This window comes from Crotalus tigris, unplaced genomic scaffold (genome assembly GCF_016545835.1).
Source record: "Crotalus tigris isolate CLP2741 ecotype Arizona unplaced genomic scaffold, ASM1654583v1 scf7180000024437.13266115, whole genome shotgun sequence".
NCBI lineage: Eukaryota > Metazoa > Chordata > Lepidosauria > Squamata > Viperidae > Crotalus > Crotalus tigris.
Window position 1 is genome coordinate 306,506 of NW_024100606.1, and position 20,936 is coordinate 327,441.

General features: G+C 41.6%; 1 protein-coding gene and 1 long non-coding RNA gene across 4 annotated transcripts in view; one reads left to right on the forward strand and one right to left on the reverse strand.

The window, feature by feature from the left end:
- Positions 1 to 559: 559 nt before the first annotated feature.
- LOC120302678 lies at positions 560 to 13,985 on the reverse strand. Its single transcript, XR_005555190.1, has 3 exons — positions 13,876 to 13,985; positions 10,864 to 10,926; positions 560 to 684 (listed from the first exon to the last, which is right to left on the reverse strand). It is a non-coding gene; the product is annotated as an uncharacterized LOC120302678 (long non-coding RNA).
- The window catches only part of KLF15 (Kruppel like factor 15), a 30,934-nt gene continuing 23,554 nt past the window's right edge, over positions 13,557 to 20,936 (forward strand). The window contains exon 1 of one of the 3 annotated variants that reach the window (XM_039331472.1): positions 13,557 to 13,911. The gene's annotated coding sequence lies outside the window, so the exon portion shown is untranslated. Of the gene's footprint in view, positions 13,912 to 14,242; positions 14,609 to 20,936 lie in introns of those variants that run through there. The other 2 variants (XM_039331474.1, XM_039331473.1) reach the window with 2 other exon arrangements.

Here is a 20,936-nt window from a genome sequence, read left to right on the forward strand (position 1 = left end):
GCCACCATGGCTCCTATCATATCAGTGGCTCCTATCCTAATATCAGTGGCAATATGGAAAGCAGGGGAAGAGGGTACCCAATGAAAAAGGGATTAGCTGGACAGGAAGAAAATCAACAGAACTGACTATCTTATTTAGAGAAGAAAGGATATCAACCCCAAGGTTTCCCACCCAGGCCTTTGGCTATGCTAGCTGAGAAGAAGGACATTTGTAAATCCACCAATGACAAGGAAGTCAAGCTGGGTAAGACTCATGATTGGTCCAACTGGATTGTTTTCTTCTTTTGGAACAAACTCTGCACTTTAGGGCTATGATGAATTGGAGCCCAAAAGGTTTGTGATGGTGAGTGGTGAATAAGTACAGGGGAGGAAGGAAATGGCAACATAATAATTATCTTCATTTGTTACAGTGCTTTAGGCTCAGCCAACGGAAGGACCAAAACAACAATAGCTGCTTTTTTGAACTACAGTCAGTTAAAAATGAGAAGCAATAGGGCTCCCTTAGTTCCAATAACAGACACATATACATTTATTTAAAAATAGGATCACAAATTACATTCCTACTTCCCTGGGAGATACAAATACTTGCAAATGGTTTTGATAGTATTCTGTTCTTCATGCTTCAAGTGGCCTTCTGTCCTTGTTTTTAAGTGTTACGGGTTTTGCATGTTTATTTGAAAAACCCCTGCAAAGAAGAAAGGAAAATCTTCATGACTATCTCAGGAGCCAACCAATCACTGCACATTGGAATTAGTGTCATTTGGTTTTGATTGAGATTGGGGTGTGGGTCAAATTTTATTTCTATATTGGTTATTCTGAGTGAATGTCCATTGTGAACCATTACAGTTGCTAATTCACTTTCCATAAAAAAATCCATCCTTCAAGTTCTCTTTCACACATAGACCTAAAGTTGAAGAGTTAGTATCAAGGATCACATGAAGTGTTTGTACCATTTTATACTGCATTGGTAAGATCACACTTATGGTCTCCTTTGACTCAGAGGACTCGGAAGAGTAGGGGCCTGATTCAGCAGATTATCAACCTTAGAATTTGATAAGCACTGACTCAGCTAGCAATCAACTGAAGTGCTTCCAGGGAAATCAGGTGATGTGGGTCCTGATTCCAGCCAAGTTTTTTAGGGAAGAGTATTGAGAAGATTGTTAGCCTATAGCTCCAGAAGCAGATGATCTGGAACCCTTCTAATCAGGACTCAGTGCTGGTCATAGTACCAAGAAAAATATTGATCATTCTGGTCAATGACCTTTAGCAGGCTTGAGATGAGGGTTGGTGTAGGAGATTGGGAGTGGGAGACACACAATGCTACAGTGGTTCTCCTTTTTCTGGAGCTGATTTCACAAGTACTGACGGGGTGGGGATGGAGTCTTGCTTTGTAGAGAAGAATGCCTCAGAGAATTACTCTTTTCCTTGTGACAGAGAATACGTTGAGAGGAGTTTTGGGAACACGGTGGAGGAGGCAGTAAATCTCATCAAAGAAGAAGCCTAGATTAAGAGACTGCAAAATCCCAGGCTGGTTGGGAGAGAGGGGAAAGAGGTTCAGGGTAGGCACATCCCAGAATCCCTCCAGGTTATATCTAGTTAGATGATTATAGCCTTAGCTTGGCAAGATTTTGTCCATTAAGAGTAAACAATAAAGGATTATAATCTGTAATTACAAAACTGATAAAAATTGAAAACATCATAGCCATGTTGGCTGAATGCCCTTGGATTTCTCTGTGTTGTTTTGGGCCTTGAGCTTGACACCCCACTGTTATTTTTCTAACATCTAGATGAAGCTGCTGGGTTAAGTCATTCATCAACATATAGTATGGTATCATAAGTTTGGTTATTTATGGGACCCACCTTTGTCTAATTACTTCTGTCATTGTATAAGATTAGGAAGGATGGGAATGATCTAGAGCTCACCAATTAAACAGAATCCCACAGCGGGGCCTTCTCTTTCACTGCTCCCAACTTCTGGAATACCATCTCTCCTGAGAGGTTGACTGGCTCTACTACTACTACTACTACTACTACTACTACTACTACTAATAATAATAATAATAATAATAATAATAATAATAATAATAATAATATTGGAAGGGACCTTGGAGGTCATCAGGTCCAACCCCCTGCTCAGGCAGGTAACCTTATACCATTTCAGACAAATGGCTGTCCAGTCTCTTCTTAAAAACTTCCAGTGTTGGAGCATTCACCGCTTCTGGAGGCAGGTTGTTCCACTGGTTAATTGTTCTAACTGTCAGGAAGTTTCTCCTTAGTTCTAGGTTCCTTCTCTCCTTGATTAGTTTCCACCCATTGCTTCTTGTCCTGCCTTCAGGCGCCTTGGAAAATAGCTTGACTCTCTCTTCTTTGTGGCAGCCCCTGAGATATTGGAACACTGCTATCATGTCACCCCTCATCCTTCTTTTCATTAAATTAGACATACCCAATTCCAGCAACCTCTTGCCTTTAGAAAAGCATTAAAAGCCCACCTTTTCAGACAGGCCAGAGGCCACTTTTAGGAAATGATAATGTATCTGTTATCTTTAACACAGAATTTTAGATCTCCACTCAGTACTTTTTACCATTGAGCCAGTAGTCGGCAATTACAAAACAGATGAAAATTGAAAACATCACAGCCATGTTGGCTGAATGCCCTTGAAAAATATTCTCAGCAATTAATGACGAATTCTTGGTTTGCGGTCACTGTTTCTACCTTGTATTGCAATACAGCAGTAGAGGATAAACATGTCCTTTGTGTCAATACTCCTATAGCATTAAGAGGACTTGGAGTTCTTATCTGGTAATGTTCAAGGACTGCAAATTAACACGGTCAAAACAGCCTAGCGGCCTGTGTAGAAATGTGATCCAAACACTTTCATTATTAATAGGCCAAGTTTATGGCTTTGAATCAAGGTGTATTCTTGCTAAATAAAAGGAAAATAATATAAAAAAGATGTACATGCTTTTAGCTGAAAAAGACTTTGCTGGTAGCTTTGACCTCATCCTTTTACCTCATCATAACCCATATGAATACTGCTGAAGGTGGGGTACTGTACAGCATTAAAGAGATAAGCTCTTTGTATTGCTGATTTTCAATTTGAGCAGAAGTAGAGTTTGAACACTTTTGCAAGGCTGATTTTTTTACTTAAAGCATTTCACATGAACAACTATTGACCTCTATTAACCCTTGCCAGCATATGGCCCTGGCTATCATGGGATCATTACAAGAGTCATTGAAACTCATGTGAGTTCTGACTTCCCAATCCCTTTTTCACTTAGCCTCTTGGAACAAGACATATCCACAAAATAAGATTGGTAATGCACTCTCTGCCTCAAAGCAGGACATTGATACCAACATTACCAAAAGAATCTTGACATTCAAAAGCAATTAGGAATACTTCTAGAGAAGTTAGTTCCCTCCTCGTGGTTGTCATATATTTGTTTATGATGCTCTAACTAAGTGGTGCTTTCAAACTGAAGCTGAAATGTGTTCTTCCCTTAGAACGGATTTCAGTGCTTAAGTTGCTAATGATCTACACCACCACCATTGTGTCTACCCTATAGAACAGCCTCCCCCCAAAGATAGCCCCACTGGGTTTTTTTGGGAGGCCTTACTGGTTTTATCCCAGGTACTGGGGCTGGGATGTTGATTATGAGAGATCTAGCATACTAAACAGTGTTTATTTTTCTTTTGTTAGATTTTGTGGAATGCTTTTGTTTTTATTCTTTTAATTTTTTTTTGCTTTGCTACCAGACTTTCATCGGATAGATGAGTGACCTATAAATTCATTAAATAAATAAATGATCTTTAATTAGAGCAATGAGATTTTGCCTACTTTATTAGTAGAGAGGAACAATTATATTCATTTGCTACCCTTGAAACACCATTCAGGCTTGAGATGCTGGAATATTTGCTACTATGCAGTAATTAGTAACAATATATCTGCCATCTTTCCTGGGGGGAATTTATTCTGGCTCATATGATAGTAGAGTAGAGTAGAGTATAGTATAGTATAGTAGAGTATAGTATAGTAGAGTAGAGTAGAGTAGAGTAGAATAGAATAGAATAGAATAGAATAGAATAGAATAGAATAGAATAGAATAGAATAGAATAGGGAAGGGACCTTGGAGGTCTTCTAGTCCAGCCCCCTACTCAAGCAGGAGAACTTATACCATCTCAGATAAGGGCTGTCCAGTCTCTTCTTAAAAACCTCCAGTGATGGAGCGCCCATGATTTCTGAAGGTAATGATACTAATGCTCATTATATAAAAGCAATCAACCTTGGCAACTTTAAGACTTGTGCACTGGCTGAGGAATTCTGGGAGTGAAAGTCCACAAGTCTTAAAGTCGCCAGGGTTGAGGAACTCTGCTTTATACAACGTATACTGTACTGATACAGCAAGTTTGGGACCTACTCTCAAGAGGGTAGGTACGAGATAATTGCCCATGTCACTGGATGGTTCATTTCCAAAGTATAGTTCAGTGTTTGGAATTATCAGACAGACTGATACTGTTTGTTCAAGTTGTGCTCGTTTTTTTTCGGTTTTCCAGCAAGGTCCAGTTGATTGGTTCATTGGACAAAAACAAAAAGTGAAAAAAAAAAAACAATTCCATTACCTTAAGAATAATTACCTTTTGAGACAAAAGTGGAAGTACAGGAGAAAATACCCTCCCTCCCTTCCAAGCAGTATTTCTCAACTGTGGCAATTTTAAGATATCTGAACTTTGGCTCCCAGAATTCCCCAGCCAGCATGAATTCTGGAAGTTGAGTCCACACTTCTTACCAGTGTCACAGTTGAGAAACACTGCTCTAGAGTATCAGGAAGCATTCCTCATCTGCCATCTTAACACTTTTGATCCAAAATTCACTCAAAGGCCAGGGTCTCTGATGGTCACCCAGAATTTGTAGAATCTTGAAGGGGATATTTATTTGAATAAAACTGTACCTTCATCAGGCAAGGTGGGCCAAGATTCCTAATTTTTTTCAATTTAAAGATACGTTTAACTTAACAGTAAAACTTTTAGCAGCACTAACCCACATATCTTCGTATCTCTTATTGGGACCATGCCACAAACGAGGAAATTCTACAGAGAAGTCATTCAAGAAGACTCTCTGAGAGAGTGACAGAATGAAGAATATACTTTGCCGTACACGTGCTCCACATGAGTGAGCAACATCTAGCAAAGACTGCAATCACTTGGATATCACTAGATCAAGGGTAGGCAACCTTGGCTCTTTTATGACTCGTGGACTTCAACTCCCAGAATTATCAGTGTGGCTTGCTCAGGAATTCTGGGAGTTGAAGTCCACGAGTCATAAAAGAGCCAAGGTTGCCTACCCCTGCACTAGATGGTCAGGGAAAAAAAGGAAGGGCACAGAAAATTTGGTGCCAAACATTTCAGGAAGATCTGAAAAACATCAACCTTAAACTGAAGGAAGTGGAGACTGTAGCTGTGGACTGAAAACTACGGAGTATGCTTGTAGCCCTGATGTGCTTGGCACAGGATGTGAAAGATCAGGCCACAACATATAAAAGGCAGAATTTGTTTAATTTTATAGCCTTCATGGTTTTTTTTTTCTGGTGCATTCACTATGGCAGCATGCAGCATACAATCAAACATGGGTTTGTATTTTAGGCATTGTATGTTATTTTTAGAACATTTTAGTATTTGAAGCCATGTTTTCATCTGCCCAGGGATTTCAATTATTGGATGACTTAGAAAATAAATGAATAAATAGATCAATGAATCCACTGTTTTTGAAGATGCCTGTTCTAAAAAATAGAATAATAATTTTTTTAGGAATGCACTTCCTTAATCAGCTATCCAAAGTCAGAATCAAATTAATACCAAATTAGCACCAAAATATTACTACTACTAATATTACTAATACTAATATCAACCACAACCACTACGACTTGTGACTTAAAGGTTTCGCCCTTTTTATGACATTAGAGATTCACAAGTGAATCCTTGGACCTAATTTCCTGTGTTGGGTTTGCAGTGTTTGCAAGTTACTATATTTTATCTGGATTGGTTAATCCTGGGCAGGAAGTCTCAAGAAAGAAGATTCCTCAGAAAAGCAGTATATTTTAAGCAGGGGCATCGTGGGGTGAGCCAACTTGCTTCCGTTTAAGCAGTGTTTCTCAACCTTGACAATTTTAAGGCATGTGGACTTCAACTCCCAGAATTCCACAGCCAGCAATGTGGAAGTTCTGGGAGTTGAAGTCCACATGCCTTAAAATTGTCAAGGTTGAGAAACACTGCTTTACAGAGAGACATTTCCACTTCTGCAGGTTAATTGCCTAAACACTTGCATATTAATATATATTGGAAGGGCAGAATAACTACTGATAAGTAATTCTTAATATTAAACATACTTCTGACTGAGGGTTTACCAGGAAGAAAGAGGCTAAAGCCTTTGCTGTCTATCAAGGTAGCTCACAGGGATAGCTTTACCTTTGCTGAGAGGTAATGGCATTCTGGGAGACTGACCCCAGCTAGGGCTTTAAAAAAGGGATATCTGAAGAATTTTTTTAAAAAAAATAGGTGAAAAAACTTAAAGCATTCATGGCTAGCACTTATTATGATAGTAAAAATTCAAACAATTAAAGCTTTATAGGACTGACAAAGAACAGCAAGAGGTTCATATGGAGTGGGGGGAAAATGAGAGTACGATTTAAAATTTTGCGAGATTGAAAAGTAAGAGGTGGTGCTTAATGGACATGTAAAAAAGATTTTTAAAAATTGGATACAAATACATTATTTCAGACGATTTTAAAGATTAAAGTACAATCAGAGGCTTTCCTTTTGCTGCTAATGGATAGGCCACTTGAAAAAAGTTGTGGAGCTTTGTTTTTGTATATGACAACTGTACAAGATTATTATATGCTCAAATGTGGAAAGATTGGATGCTGCCACAATGGAGGAATGGTGTTGAAGATGATGGAACTTGCATAGATGGCTAAATTAACTGATTTCATTAGAGAAAAGACATTATGTACATTCATGGCTGCATGGAAATACCTTGCAGACATTTTGCATGAAACAGGAAAAAATGCACTTGTGATGTGTGGTGATAATGATTAGAAAAAATGGATAACAGAAAAAAAACACTTTTTATAAGCATAAGAGAAAGATATAACTGTAATAGCAATAGCACTTATATACCGCTTCGTAGTGCTTCACAGCCCTCTCTAAGTGCTTTACAGAGTCAGCATATTACCCCCAACAATCTGGGTCCTCATTTTAGCTTGGCAGGAGGGAAGGCTGAGACAAACTTGAACCGTTCAGGACTGAAGGAATCATACTTCTATTTGCTACAAAGGAAAATGAAAGCTTCTTTCTTTTGGCACTTTTGCATTTTTGTTGTCTGTCTTTGTTCTGTTATTAGTTTCCTTTAGTTTCTATGTGTTCTTTAATACAGACAGACAGACAGACACACACACACACAATTTTTTTGGAGAAGTAAATGTAAAGGAAAGGGAGAACACATTGCTAAAAATATTTCCATAATATTTTTATGTATGTTTGCTTCATGCTCAGTAGTAGTTCCTTTTTGCGCTAGTCAACTGTTATTATTCAATGCAGACTTTGCTTTTCTTTGCATTTCATTATTCTTATAATAAAAGTATTTTTTTCTTTTAAAACAAAGAAAGAATAGGAAACTCTGGAATGGCACAGTTGTCTGTGGTTGAAATTTATGCACATAACGCACATTACTTCTGTACGGACACCTATGTTTCCCTATTTATGAACATCTGCTGGCTGAGTTCACAAAAAACATGATAAGATCTGTAGGGAGGATAATAAAACAAAATTGCCTTCCTCTCCTTCCCCCAAAATATTACAAATAACCAATCCTTATTTGATCTTATCACAACTGGGCAAGTTTAGGTAACAGGCAAAGACAATGCCTAGGCTTCCACATCATCCCAACCTTGCAAATAGACAGTAATTGAAGACAGCCTGAGTGCTGTGTTATACAGGGCTCTTCAAACTTGGCCCTTTTATGACTTGTGGATTTCAACTCCCAGAATTCCTCAGCCAGCATGCCTGGCTGAGGAATTCTGGAGTTGAAGTCCACAAGTCATAAAAGGGCCAAGTTTGAAGGCCCCTATGTTTGTAGCTAATGTAGTATTCAGGAAGAGACTGATGGAACAGTCTCCACATTTCCCAATCCAATTATCAAACTCTTCAGTGTTGACATTTTGAACACTTGTATAGTTTTAAGCTATGTGCAGATGGATGCTGGCTTTTAAGATTAAAGCATCCCCAACAGATGGCAGCCTAACCTCTGCTGAACACCTAGAGAGAAGTTATCACCGCTCTGGGGTCCACTCTCAGAAGTTTTTTTCTATCATTCAGTTGGAATTTCTTGTATTTAAATCCTTTATCCCAGGAGTCCTCAACCTTGGCAACTTCAAGACTTGTGAAGTCCACAAGTCTTAAAGTTGCCAAGGTTGAGGACCCCTGCTTTAATCCCATGTCCTGCATTCTGAAGACAAAAACAAAAACAAAAAAACAAGTCTTGACCTCTTATGTGACAACCTTTTAGATATTTGAGAAGCGCTACCATTTGTTCCCTCAATCTTCTCAAGTTCCACGTGTCAGTTCCTTCACAGAACTTGTTCTTCAGAGCTATCCATCAATTTCTGAGCACCGGGAAACCATGTGGATATAAAATTTGTTCTCTCTATTGCCAATTCCTTTCCTGCATGAGATTGGTGAGTTTCAAGGGTTTTATTTTGCTCTCCTCCTACCAACTGTCACCATCGACAGCAGTCCTATTACCCAGAATAACAGAATTGGAAGGGACCTTGGAGGTCTTCTAGTCCAACCCCCTGCTAAAGCAGATCTTGTACCATTCCAGACAAGTGGCTGTCCAGTCTCTTCTTAAATGCCTCCAATGATGGAGCAGCCTTCTTAATGTGGGCGGAGTTGGGGCTGAGGAGAAGGTGGGCTTTAAAGTATGGGTAGAATGGCAAGTTTATTGTAGTCATCGGTCAAAACTTCCTTGGGTTTTTTGCCCAATTAAGTAAGGGTGCCTGCACTAACCTAAATGGGAGCTAGGCTAACCTATGTGTTAGGAGTCACCAGACTGCATCTCCAGCAGAATAGCTGGGAAAGTGTGTCAGAATATATCATAGGCAAAATAAAGTGTGGAGATAAAAAGGAAAATCCCATTTTAAGAGCAGAACAGCTGACTGTATCTTAAAGTTGCCTCAGATATATGCAACATCATGAGGGCAAAAGCAATGAAAAAAGATTTTGGGTATTTGTTTCAGGGTTACACGAAGAAATTGCCCTCTAGACAATATTTCTCTTTTTGTTTAATCTTTTTTACAAGTGTGGACCTTTGAACTGGATACAGTATTGGGAGGGGGGCTCCTAACCAAAGAGAAGCAAAAAAAAAGTGGAATCATTATTTCCAATCCTAGTGTAGTATAGCATTTACATGTTTTGATCTTAGGACATATTTTATTTACAGCCTCAACTAACTGCAAAACTGAGGCAGATTAATTCATAGCTGTGTCCTGGTTGGCTGAAGTCAAATATCACGCTAAAGGCAGTGTAGAAAGCATTTTGGAACCATTCTTTTGATGGCTAAGGGCAATACGGGTGGGGTAAATTATACAAAGGGGACAAGGCTGAGATCTTTCTTGGTCTCAAGGAAAGGAGAATTTGCCTTCGTCCCTCCCTCTCTCCCACCCTTCCATTGCACTAAACCTATTTTAGGATTTATGCTATATTTTCTGTGTTTCCCAATCAAAAATAGGAAAAAACTTTCAGTGTGTTCAGAGGAAGTCTCCTGGGGCCACAAAATGGAGTAAGCCTGGAGCTCAGGTGATCTTCTTTTGCCTCAAACCACGGGTCATCAAACTTGGCCCCTTTATGATTTGCATGCTGGCTGAGGAATTCTGGGAGTTGAAGTCCATAAGTCATAAAAGGGCCAAGTTTGAAGACCCCTGCCTCAAACTGCCAGCCCATGGGCTGGATGTGTCATGCCGAAACTGCGCCCATCCCAGCTCCGGCAATAGGGGAAAAGTCATGATATGTCATGACACATCACGTGACATTGCAAGTTTGACACCCTTGTTCTAGGTCAATTTTCCTCAGTCGTCTAGGGACCTCTGATGCTTAACATCAACTGTACTAATGAAACAGTGCCCAGCCTTGGGAAACACTGCTCTTAGTGCTTTAGTTTAGATGACAATTTCTATCAAAAGTAATCAGCATGGCCAATGAAAATGATTATGGCAGCTGTAGTCCAAAGCTGCTGAAGCATTAGGTTGCCTAACTCTGTGATATCTCAGTCACATTGTTGACCATAGCATGCTATGTATGGGTAGGTGGAGAGGGGGAGCAGTCAGATGTTAAACCCTTTCCCTCCACACTGTGAAAATGCTTCAGTAGGGAAAGCACCACAAAGTCTACTTGTTAAGTTATAATTCCAACAAAACAATTTATGAAGAAACAAGTCTTCTCAAACTTGGATATTCAGTGAGCAAATGCTCAGGACAACCCTACGTGTGTGTGACTCTCTCCTCAACAAAGGACTGCATAGTTAAATGTAGGTGGACTGAAAACCAATTCTTCCAAATTGCTTGGACCAATAGCCAGCACAGATGCTTTGGCTAACACTTTATTTTTCAAGCACGATATCATTTGTAGTGTTGTCTCCTCCAATGCTAGGCTTCCAGTAAAAATAATCCCCATTTTGGCATGAGAATAGTGTTTTCATTCAAGTCATGGGCTATTTTGTTTGAAAGCTTCATTTGTGAACTGGCCTTGCATTTTCTCAACCACAGCCTTGCTGAAGCCATGCAGGAAAGATCTGCACTAGAATCTCTGAGTCCTCACCTTTGAATAGTCTTTGACTGCTCCAATCCAATGTGATGTCTCAGGACTATATTTTCTCCTGGGCTGAGAGAGGGGGGAGGAGAGACAAGGAATTATGAATCTGGCATAGTCAGATTGTCCATCAGAAGACCTGTTTTTGTGAGAAATTCAGGAGTGAAATCATGTAAATAACAAGAAATGGCAGCTGCGTTTTGTCTCTTAGCATACTGATTATATCTCACCCCATAATGACAGATGAGCTCACCCAGTGGCTTCATGTAGATGTTAAAGAGGAGGGGGGAAAGCACTGAACCTTGAGGCACTCCACATAGTAGAGGCTGAGAATGGGACTCTCCTACCAGTCATCACCAACTGGAATCAGTCCTGAAGAGGCTAGCCAGCACAATAATCCTCTAGTCTAAACTCATCCAGATGGGTACCAAGGCCAATAGTGTGAAAAGCCACCAAGAAGTCAAGTAAGGCGAGGATGGATGCACTGTCCTATCTCACTCAAAAGCATGATGAATGCCATTTCCATCTCATCTGGGTCTGAATCCTGACTGAAAAGGAACCAAGTAAGCCACTTCCTCCAGGTCCCTCTGAAGCTGTTGTGTTACTACCATTTTTCACTAGAAAGGGAGGTGAGATTGTCCACTATGGAGGGATCTAGTGATGTCTTTCTGAGGAAGAGGCAATCCAAGGCCTCCTTAGGAGGTAAAGGAACAACCCCATCACTCAAAGAAGAATTGCCAGAATTCACTCACATAACCTCTCCCCCCCCCACCAGCCACTTTAAAAAACCAGGAGGAATCTAAAGAGCTGAGCCCATAGTTCTAAGGACTTCATCCAGTTTTTCAGCTTCACGAGGTTCAAACAGTTCCCAAATAATTGGGCAAGACACCTGGCTCAACCTCCGCATCTCCTCTGGGCCTTTGACAAGTGCAGTGTCCAATTTGGAACAAATCTGAGTATTTTTTTTTATTGAAAAGTTTTATACAATATACATCCCAAGACCCACCCATCCCTACCTCCCTACCCCACTTCCCAGAGCTGAGTACAGGGTTACAAATAAACAATCAAACAATATCTGAGTATTTTAACAGAAGGTGTGCAAATTCCTCTGCATATCTCTGTCAGAGGTTCTCCACACCACGTATCAATCAACACAGGGCTGCGGGGTAGAAATTTGAGGATGCAATGAGATCGGAGAAGTAGGCCTTAATAGTGGCTCTAACCTGTGTTTGGTCAAATTTGCCCTTTGCTGAATGCCAGCAGTGCTCTAGGCACCTCTTCTGTTTTATCTCACCAAGTGCCTCCATACACCACAGGGCGTGTCAGGCGTCACCAAAGGAGAGAGATTGCATAGGCGCAATTCAGTCCAAGGCCTCAGCGGTCCCCTTATTCCAAGTGGCAACCAAGGTTTCAGAGGTCTGTGCAACAAACCAACAGGGACAACTCCCAGGTCCCCTGAGACCTCTCCAAGTCCAGTAGTGGCCAGGGGCAAACCACTAATGGGTTCAGCCTCTCTGCAGTGGATAGTGGCTCTAAAGAATCCCATATAAATCAGGCATAATCCAACCATGACAATGGTTGGAAAGCTCCCCCAATTTTCAATCTCATTGCCACTGCTCTGACAGGAACATCAAAACTAGAGAGTGACCGGTGTCCTGAGATGGGCTCTGGATGATGTGGATTCACAGCTGTCATGGGAGCCATGAACTCCCAAGCCACTTCAGACCTTAGTCCTAGGGAAGGCAGAGTAAAATCCTCCAGAAACGTAAGTCTGGGGAACTCCACAGGCAACCCAGAAATGGAGCCAAGGAGCCCAGATAGGGAGGTTGGAAGGCAGCAGGAAGGGTGGCACAACAGCAACAACCCCAACTAATTATTAGAGCCAAACTTCCAACAATGGTTGGAAACTGACCAAAGAGAGAAGCAATTTGGAATTGAGGAGAAACTTCCCAACAGTGAGGACAATTAACCAGTGGAAAAGAGCAGAGGTGGCGCAGCAGTTAGAGTGCAGTACTGCAGGCCACTTTAGCTGACTGTGTTCAGCAGGTCAGCGGTTCAAATCTCACCAGCTTACTGGTGTACACCGCTTAGAGTGCTTGCACTTAAAGCGGTATATAAGTCTCATAAATAAATAAATAAATAAACAGCTTGCCTCCAGAAATCATGGGCGCTCCATCACTGGAGATTTTTAAGAAGAGACTAGACAGTCACTTGTCTAAGATAGTATAGGTTCTCCTGCTTGAGCAGGGGGCTGGATTAGAAAATCTCCAGGGTCCCTTCCCTGTTCTATTCTATTCTATTCTATTCTATTCTATTCTATTCTATTCTATTCTATTCTATTCTATTCTAAACAGGGTATATAACCATTTATGCTTTTCCAGGAAGGACATCCTTGAAAACACCAGGCAAGGATCAACCATCGTCAGAGGTGCCCACGTGGTTTCTGCCAAGGGAAAAAAGAAATCCTGTCTAGAAGGCTGGGAGATTTCCACCTTGCGAGAAGGCGGAAATCTTTTCGTCCATGGCTGAGAAACCGCACAGAAAGAAGCCACCGCTGCTGAGCGGGCTGGCAAGAGAGCGCCAGCGTGCCAGATGCTTCCATTGACGATAAAATCTCTGGCCCGCCCCTTGACTTTTCCTTAGCCAATCAGGTCGCCGGTTTCGGTCGAGCCTCCTTCAAGCCTTCCCCTGCTTTTACTGTGATAACCTCCCCGGCAGTCATGTGATGGGGATATAGTACTACGCGAGGAGAGCTAAAGGACACATCACCCTCTGTATTGCTGGTCGCACGTCGGAACTCACTTCGCCTGTTGGCGATTCCCAGGGACGACGACGATTGCCATCCTGTCAATCATCTTGGGGGAAACGTTGGGTTTTTTTAAAAATAGCTGCATTTTTTTTCTCATTTTTTTTCTTCCTTAAATGCCAGGAGGAGTGACTGCCGGTCGGGATCTTTTTTCTCCTTTGCGGGTAATTTAAAGTTTGGCGGGGTGTTCTCCCCCCCCCACCTTCCAGACTCACCCGCATTCCGGGCGTTGAGAAACAGAGAAAGTTCAGGTAAGGAGTAGAGGACACGATGCTGCCTCTTCCACGGAATGGGAGGGTGCGACTTGGGAGAGGGACGGGGCCGGTGGGTGGCGCGGGAGAAGAGGAACCCGCAAAGGGGGAAGAAGGAGAGAAAGGCAGAGAAGCAGGCGGCTCTAGTGAAGGAATCCGACAGGCGTGCATGTGTGTGCGCGCACACTTGTGCAGCCGCGTTACACGGGAAAGGAGCGAGCTGCTCGCAGATCTCCCGGGTCACTGGAGAGGAGCGGGCCGATCGGTTAACCAGCCTCTGGGGTGGGGTGGTGGGGGGCGGCTCGGGTTTTCGGGATGCTAAACAAGTGGACGGAAGAAGGACGGGCGAAAATCCTCCTTTGCTCCAGGACGTGGAGGCCGAGGCGGCGTTCTCTGCGCGCGAAGTTGTTTATAGTAAAGGAAGGGCACGGAGGGAGGGGGGGGAGAGTTTACGAAGGAGCCCCCTTCTTCCCCGCTTTGAAGGACGCGATCCGCCATCGAAACGCGGCGATTGCTTTCGATCAATCGGCACCCCCAAGTTCCGAAGAATGAGCAAAAAGGCAATTTCCCCACCATATGTTCTGGCAGAGCCGTTGGTAGAGAAAAGCTCGTTTTCGTCAGGCGGACGTAAACTCTGGGAGTCGCTGTGCTGGAGCGATGACTGTCGCCTCCCCTACGGTAGCAAATAAACAGGCAGGTACTTTTCCATTTCTTCTGTTAACCCAGGACGTGAGAAGGCCGGTTTCTCATGCCACCTGACGACAGCCCAGATCTGCCTCTTGTGCTGTTAGGCAAATGCCCCCCTGGCCTTTTGGTTCCTTTTGGGACTTAAAAGCAGCTCTTTAAAGGGGTTGATATCAAAGCTGGGCTGCTGGCTTTTTTAAAAAAACACCTCCCCCCCCCCAATATCCCCTAGCGGGCTACACAGAAACACAGGCTTCAGGCAGCGTACATGAGCAGAGCAGAGAGAAATTAATTGGTGCTTTTGGTAACGCTGAATATGGAAGCCATATGTCGGTGGTTGACTACATCTCCCATCGTTCCTGCCAACATAGGGCTGCGGGGGGGGGGCTGAAAATGGTGGGAAGTGAAGATATCTGTTGGGTGTCTTCTTTGAGGAAGGTTGACCCATGTCAACCATAAAAGGCAGCAATTGCTGGATTAAGTCTAAGCAGCGACTAACAAATTGTGACACTGTAATGCTTAAATGGAGGGAGTTTGTAGCAATAATAGTAGCAATGTAGTTATGTGGAAGGTCTCTTTGATAAAACCTGCTATGGGATTGGAAACTTTTCAATCTGCCATCAGTATTGTTCACTTGCCCAGGAAAAAAAATCCTTCTTTTTGGAGAGCTAATAATAGAATTCTAATTGTTAGAGTTCTCTCTCTACCATAGAGCATATCCCAAGTCATGTCTAAGGACTGGATATATCCAATAACCCAAAGCTATTCCCCAAAGAATCTTTTTTTTTTGGGGGGGGGTAAATTTTCTGGAGAAAGTATAGGATTGTTTCCTATTTGGAAGCTCTTCATTTTGTGTGTGTGCATGAAAGAGAAAGCTGTATATACTATACAAGGCCCTCTGAAAATCACTCATTTATTTTTCCTTATGTCAGTGAGACAGCTTTCAAGAATGTGGGGGAAAACCTAACTCCTATTATTTTTCACCAATGTTGCTGAGGCAAAGACTCATTTTTGTCCCCCTCTCCGTTGATCTTCTCCAGACTTGTCCTTCCACATACAGTTTGTATCTTCATCCTGGCCAATATGGCCAAGGGTTAGAATGAGGTGTAATCCGCATATTCAGAGGGCATCAGTGTGGAGAAAAGGTCTGTTTGCATCTGGCTGGAGAGCACTCAAGGTGTTCTTGTTCTGAAATGCAGGAAGATTTCCCTTTGTGCCTTGCAACATTTTTGCTGTGGAAACTTCATGGGCTCTCTTGGCTTACACCTTTTACCTTTGGAGATGGATGTTTCCAATGATTGCAGCAGAAACATTTAGTATTTTTCCAGCAGAACTTTGGGGGGAGGGGGTGCACCGGACTCCTTTTGGAAGATAATGGTGAGAAAGTAACCTAGAGCAGGAACAGGAGGAGGCAGCTGCCTGTTTTGTTCTGTTCTGTTATGATAATGCTGAAAAAGAGAGAGAGAGGGAGAGAGGGAGGGAGGGAGAAAGGGCTGCTGGGTTACTTTCGGTCATTCCAAACTTCAGAGTCCAAAGGGAGGGAATGGGAAAGAGAGAATAGCACCAGTGAAACTGAGCTCAGTCCTTTTCTTTAATACCTGCTGTGTAAAGCTGAGATCGGAGTTTTAAAAACATTTGCCTAAACTGCAGTGTAATTTCACACAGCTGTGTCCTCCATCTCATCTCCCTTCTTCCCCCCACCCTTGCAATAAATCTCAGAGCTTTCCTCCATTGCCAGCTTGATAGATGAGCAGAGACAGGTTCGTGACTGCATGTGTGTGTGACCAGCATGAATGACCAAACCTAAGGTAGTTTGTCCAGAGCTGCAGATTAAAGCTTATAAATGTTGGTACCTTACAGCAGAGTCTTCCCTCTTCAGAAAAGAATTAGGAATTGATACTTTTGGGGGAGGGGAGACCAATTAACCTTAGACAAGGAAAGGGATCTCAGTCCCAAACTTCCCACTAATGTCCCATTCCTAGCAAAAGTATAGATAAAGCTAGGAAATCCTGAAAATTAGAAAACAAGCTTGACAACTGCTTTGTACTTGAATCAGTGTGTCCTAATGGCTCTTTTGCTTTAAGAATCAGAACTCTTACCTTATTGCCCATTCAGCCAAGTGTGACAAGTTATGTCATGGGTGTCAAACTCAGCACGTCAATTGTGACTTTTTTTTGCATTGCTGGAGCTGGTGTGGCTGTGGCCTCTGTATGATGCAACTAGCCCATGGGCCGGGTTATGTACTGTAAATTATAAAGTGCAAAATAATGCAATAAGCTTAGGGAATGATCTATGGTGGGCAGTAAAGGGAAAAAAAGGTGGGAATCCACCCTTTAATATTTAAACCTTCTTAGAGGCCTGCAGAACATCCTTGCAATGTTTTCAGTGACCATGAGATATACAAAAGAAATCTTCTCCTTGAAAAAATTAAGCAGATGGTATTATGTCCTGTTGTTTTATTATATAGAGATGTACCCTTATGTAGTCATTGTAGAATAATAATAATAATAATAATAATAATAATAATAATAATAATAATAATAATAATAATAATAATAAAGTTGGAAGGGACCTTGGAGGTTATCAAGTCCAACCCCCTGCTCAGGCAGGTAACTATACCATTTCGGACAAATGGCTGTCCAGTTTCTTCTTAAAAGCTTCCAGTGTTGGAGCATTCACCACTTCTGGAGGCTGGTTGTTCCACTGGCTAATTGTTCTAACTGTCAGGAAGTTTCTCCTTAGTTCTAGGTTGCTTCTCTCCTTGATTAGTTTCCACCCATTGCTTCTTGTCCTGCCTTCAGGCACCTTGGAAAATAGCTTGACTCCCTCTTCTTTGTGGCAGCCCCTGAGATATTGGAACACTGCTATCGTGTCCCCCCTCGTCCTTCTCTTCATTAAACTTGACATATCCAATTCCAGCAACCGTTCCTTATATGTTTTAGCCTCCAGTCCCCTAATCATCTTTGTTGCTCTTCTCTGTACTCTTTCTAGAGTCTCAACATCTTTTTTACATCGTGGTGAAGAACTATGTTAGACTATGGTAGTGAAAATTGGAGGTCTAGTAGCATTTTTTTCAATTACAATAATACATTTTATTAGAAGGCATTTCTGAGTTCACTTCATCGGATGCATGGAGTAATTAATATATGGAAATTATTGACTGATGTTACTAAATGTTTGTTTTTGTGAAACAGCGATCCCCAATCTTTTTGGCACCAGAGACAGATTTTGTGCAAGACAGTTTTTTCCACAGAGCAGGGAGGAGGGAGGAAGAGTGCGCAACCTAGATCCCTTGTGTCAGTTTCACTTGCCCGCTGCTCACCTCTAGCTGGGCAGCCTGGTTCCTAACAGGCCACAGATTGGTACTGGTTGATGGCCCAGGAGTTAGGGAGCCCTGCTGTAAAACATGACCAGCCAAAATTAACAGTTGAATCTTTCTTAAGCTGGAACGCCTTTCTTGCAGCTATATATTTAAACTTCCCTAAGAGGAGAGACAGCAAAGGCTTTTATTAGTATATAGTATACATTAGATTCATTCATTCATTCACTCATTCATTCTTGACCCAGCATGAACAGCAGAGTGTACTCTATGATTCAGATTCAAATGCATCTTTTTAAAATGTTCATATGATACCCACTTTTCCACCAAGTTGAACAGTGCCCAAGATTGTTTCTAGAGTGTTAGATCACACAGACCGTGAGTTAAAATCTCTGGTTAACCACACAGTGAACGAATTTGAGACTGACACAGTTTCTCCATTACTCTGCCATATAGGATTATTGATCAAATCAGAGCACTCAAGATTGGTTGCCCTGCCTTGTGATATACCAGTACCTAACATTGCATTATTGTATGCCTTGCTCAAAATACATATAATATATGCTGTAGTTTCATTTTTGTGGATTAGATCTGAATTCCTCTTCTATATTGTATTCTAGATTATCATCTGGAGGTTTTTGTTTTTGGCAGAGCTATCAAACCTTATATTGTGAGGATAATCAAGAGCACAGTGCTTCTGGTTGTTAAAGGGAAAGAAATGACATAGAGGGAGCAAGTTTGTGTATTCAAAGAAATCTGAGAAGCCTCTATGGTGTGTGCACATCTATGGATACACCTAGGGGGGGACTTCCAATAGGACCAAAAACACCGAGGATTAATTGTGAAGGATAATTACTCCCAATGTAGTAACTTACTCAGTGTCTCTATATGATAATATAATAAGAAGTAATGAATACACAATTGTATATGTGTGTGGCATTGCTTCTTGCTCCTTTTGACATCTTTTAAGCATCAAACTTAAGCATCTACCCCAAGAATGCAGAAATAATTGATTAGCCCCTCCATTGGTTCTCCCCTCCATCATCAACTAAGTATACAAATAAATTCAGACCATGTGCACTCCTTGCATATTAAAGAGGAATTCTGACTGGTCCAGAATTACCTCTACAAAGAAATTCCTTATAAGTATACCTCTGTACACAAATAGGACCCATTCTCAGGGCAGCCTAATGTGCAGATGGTTGAGTGCCTAAATGGCACATGTGTATCAGTGGCAGAAGGCGCGCTAATCAATGCTACTGTCTTTACCCTTGTGCTGTTTGTAGGGCTGGTTGTTTTGTTTAGTAGCCAACTCGCTGTGGCCAACTTGCCACAAGACAATTTGCTATGGTCAACTTGCCGCGAGACAACTTGCTGCAGGACAAAATTTACATAATACCGAAGAAATGGTGGAATCATTTCATTAAAGAAAAGGAGGGACAAAATGAAAAGCGAAGGACAAAAATTATTTTAAAAAAATGAAATAATTAAATATAAATTCTTGAATTGTCCCATGGTGAGTTGTCCCATAGTAAGTTGGCCACAGTGAGTTGTCCTGTGGTGAGTCGTCCTTGCGCAAGTTGGCCATGGGGAGTTGGCCATGGCAAATTGGCCGTGGCGAGTTGTCCCATTCCGGACTAGAAAGCGGAAGACTGCGAGTTCTAGTGCCACTTTAGGCATGAAAGACTTAGGGCCAGTCCCTCTCTCGTCTCAACCCAATTTACCTCATAAGGTTGTTGATGTGGGGAAAATAGGAAGAGGAAGGTGTATTAGGTATGTTGGCTGCCTTGAGTTATTTATTAGGATAATAAAAGTGGGATATAGGTACATAAAATAAACCTTTTTGGATGGAGAGAAAAAATGAACCAGGATGGGGAAGGCTCCCTTGCAGTTAAGCAGAGTCTAGAGCTCAAATTTCTCCAATCCAAACAAGTCCAACACTGACTGCTGGAGCACAGTAGCTTCTGGATTAATGTTTTCCCTATATAAAAACAGTGGCAATGGTATGTTATGTTCTGAGTTTCTTGGAATTTTTGAGCCACAACATTCCAGTGAATTTGGGCAAACACCAATGTAGAAAGTACATACGCTATGCTCCGCTCTGCGTTATACCAAATGTAAACAAGTATCTACACCTTATATCTGTGCAATTGGTCCTGTCAGGAAAGTAGAGATTTATGAGATTGTTTTGCATCAAAGGGAAAAGAGATGTTGGCAGCTCTAGAATGCAGTTGTCAGCATATCCACAGCTGCTTAAAAAAACACCAAATAAGCTGATGATGCTTGCAGTGACATAGCATTCCCTTGTAACGCTCTCAGCTCCTCCTAGAATGACAAGCAGATCAGTTTTTGCATAGCTTTCTACATTCTTCTCTGAATGTCGAATCCAAAATGCGGCAATACAATTCCTGTCCTTTTAATATTTAGTTGCTGACCTAAACTGACAACTGTTCTTTGGAACAGAGTAACCAGTGGTGGGATTCAAATATGTGAACAACCAGTTCTCTGTATGGATGCCGCATCCAGAAGTCCATTCTGGGCCTGGTCAACAAAAAATTAGCTACCAGTTCTGCCGAAGTGGTGTGAACCGGCTGAAACCCACCACGTTTGTCTTCCTAAGCTGGTCATAAGGTTGGTAAGAAAGTAACATATGATAACAGCCCAGCAGAAACTTTGGGAGTTTTATGAGTAGGGAAATGAGTTTTTCCTTAGACATGGCTTCTTTTCAGTGGCAGCAGATAGGAATCTATTCTCTATGAAACCAGAACCAGTTTCAATTAATGAGAGGGCAGATTTCAGTAAATGAAAATACAGATTCTCCCCTATGCCTAGGATTGTAATATTATTTCTTATTAGGTTTGGAGAATTTCAAGTCAAAGAAGAAATTTGCTCACTTTAGTAAGAAAAGGATTAGATACATTCATATAAACATAGTTATTGTATTGTTCCTTTTTCTAGTAAATAGCATGCAAAGTGCGACAAAGGAATAAGAAATAATAAGACAAATACTAAAACCGTAGAT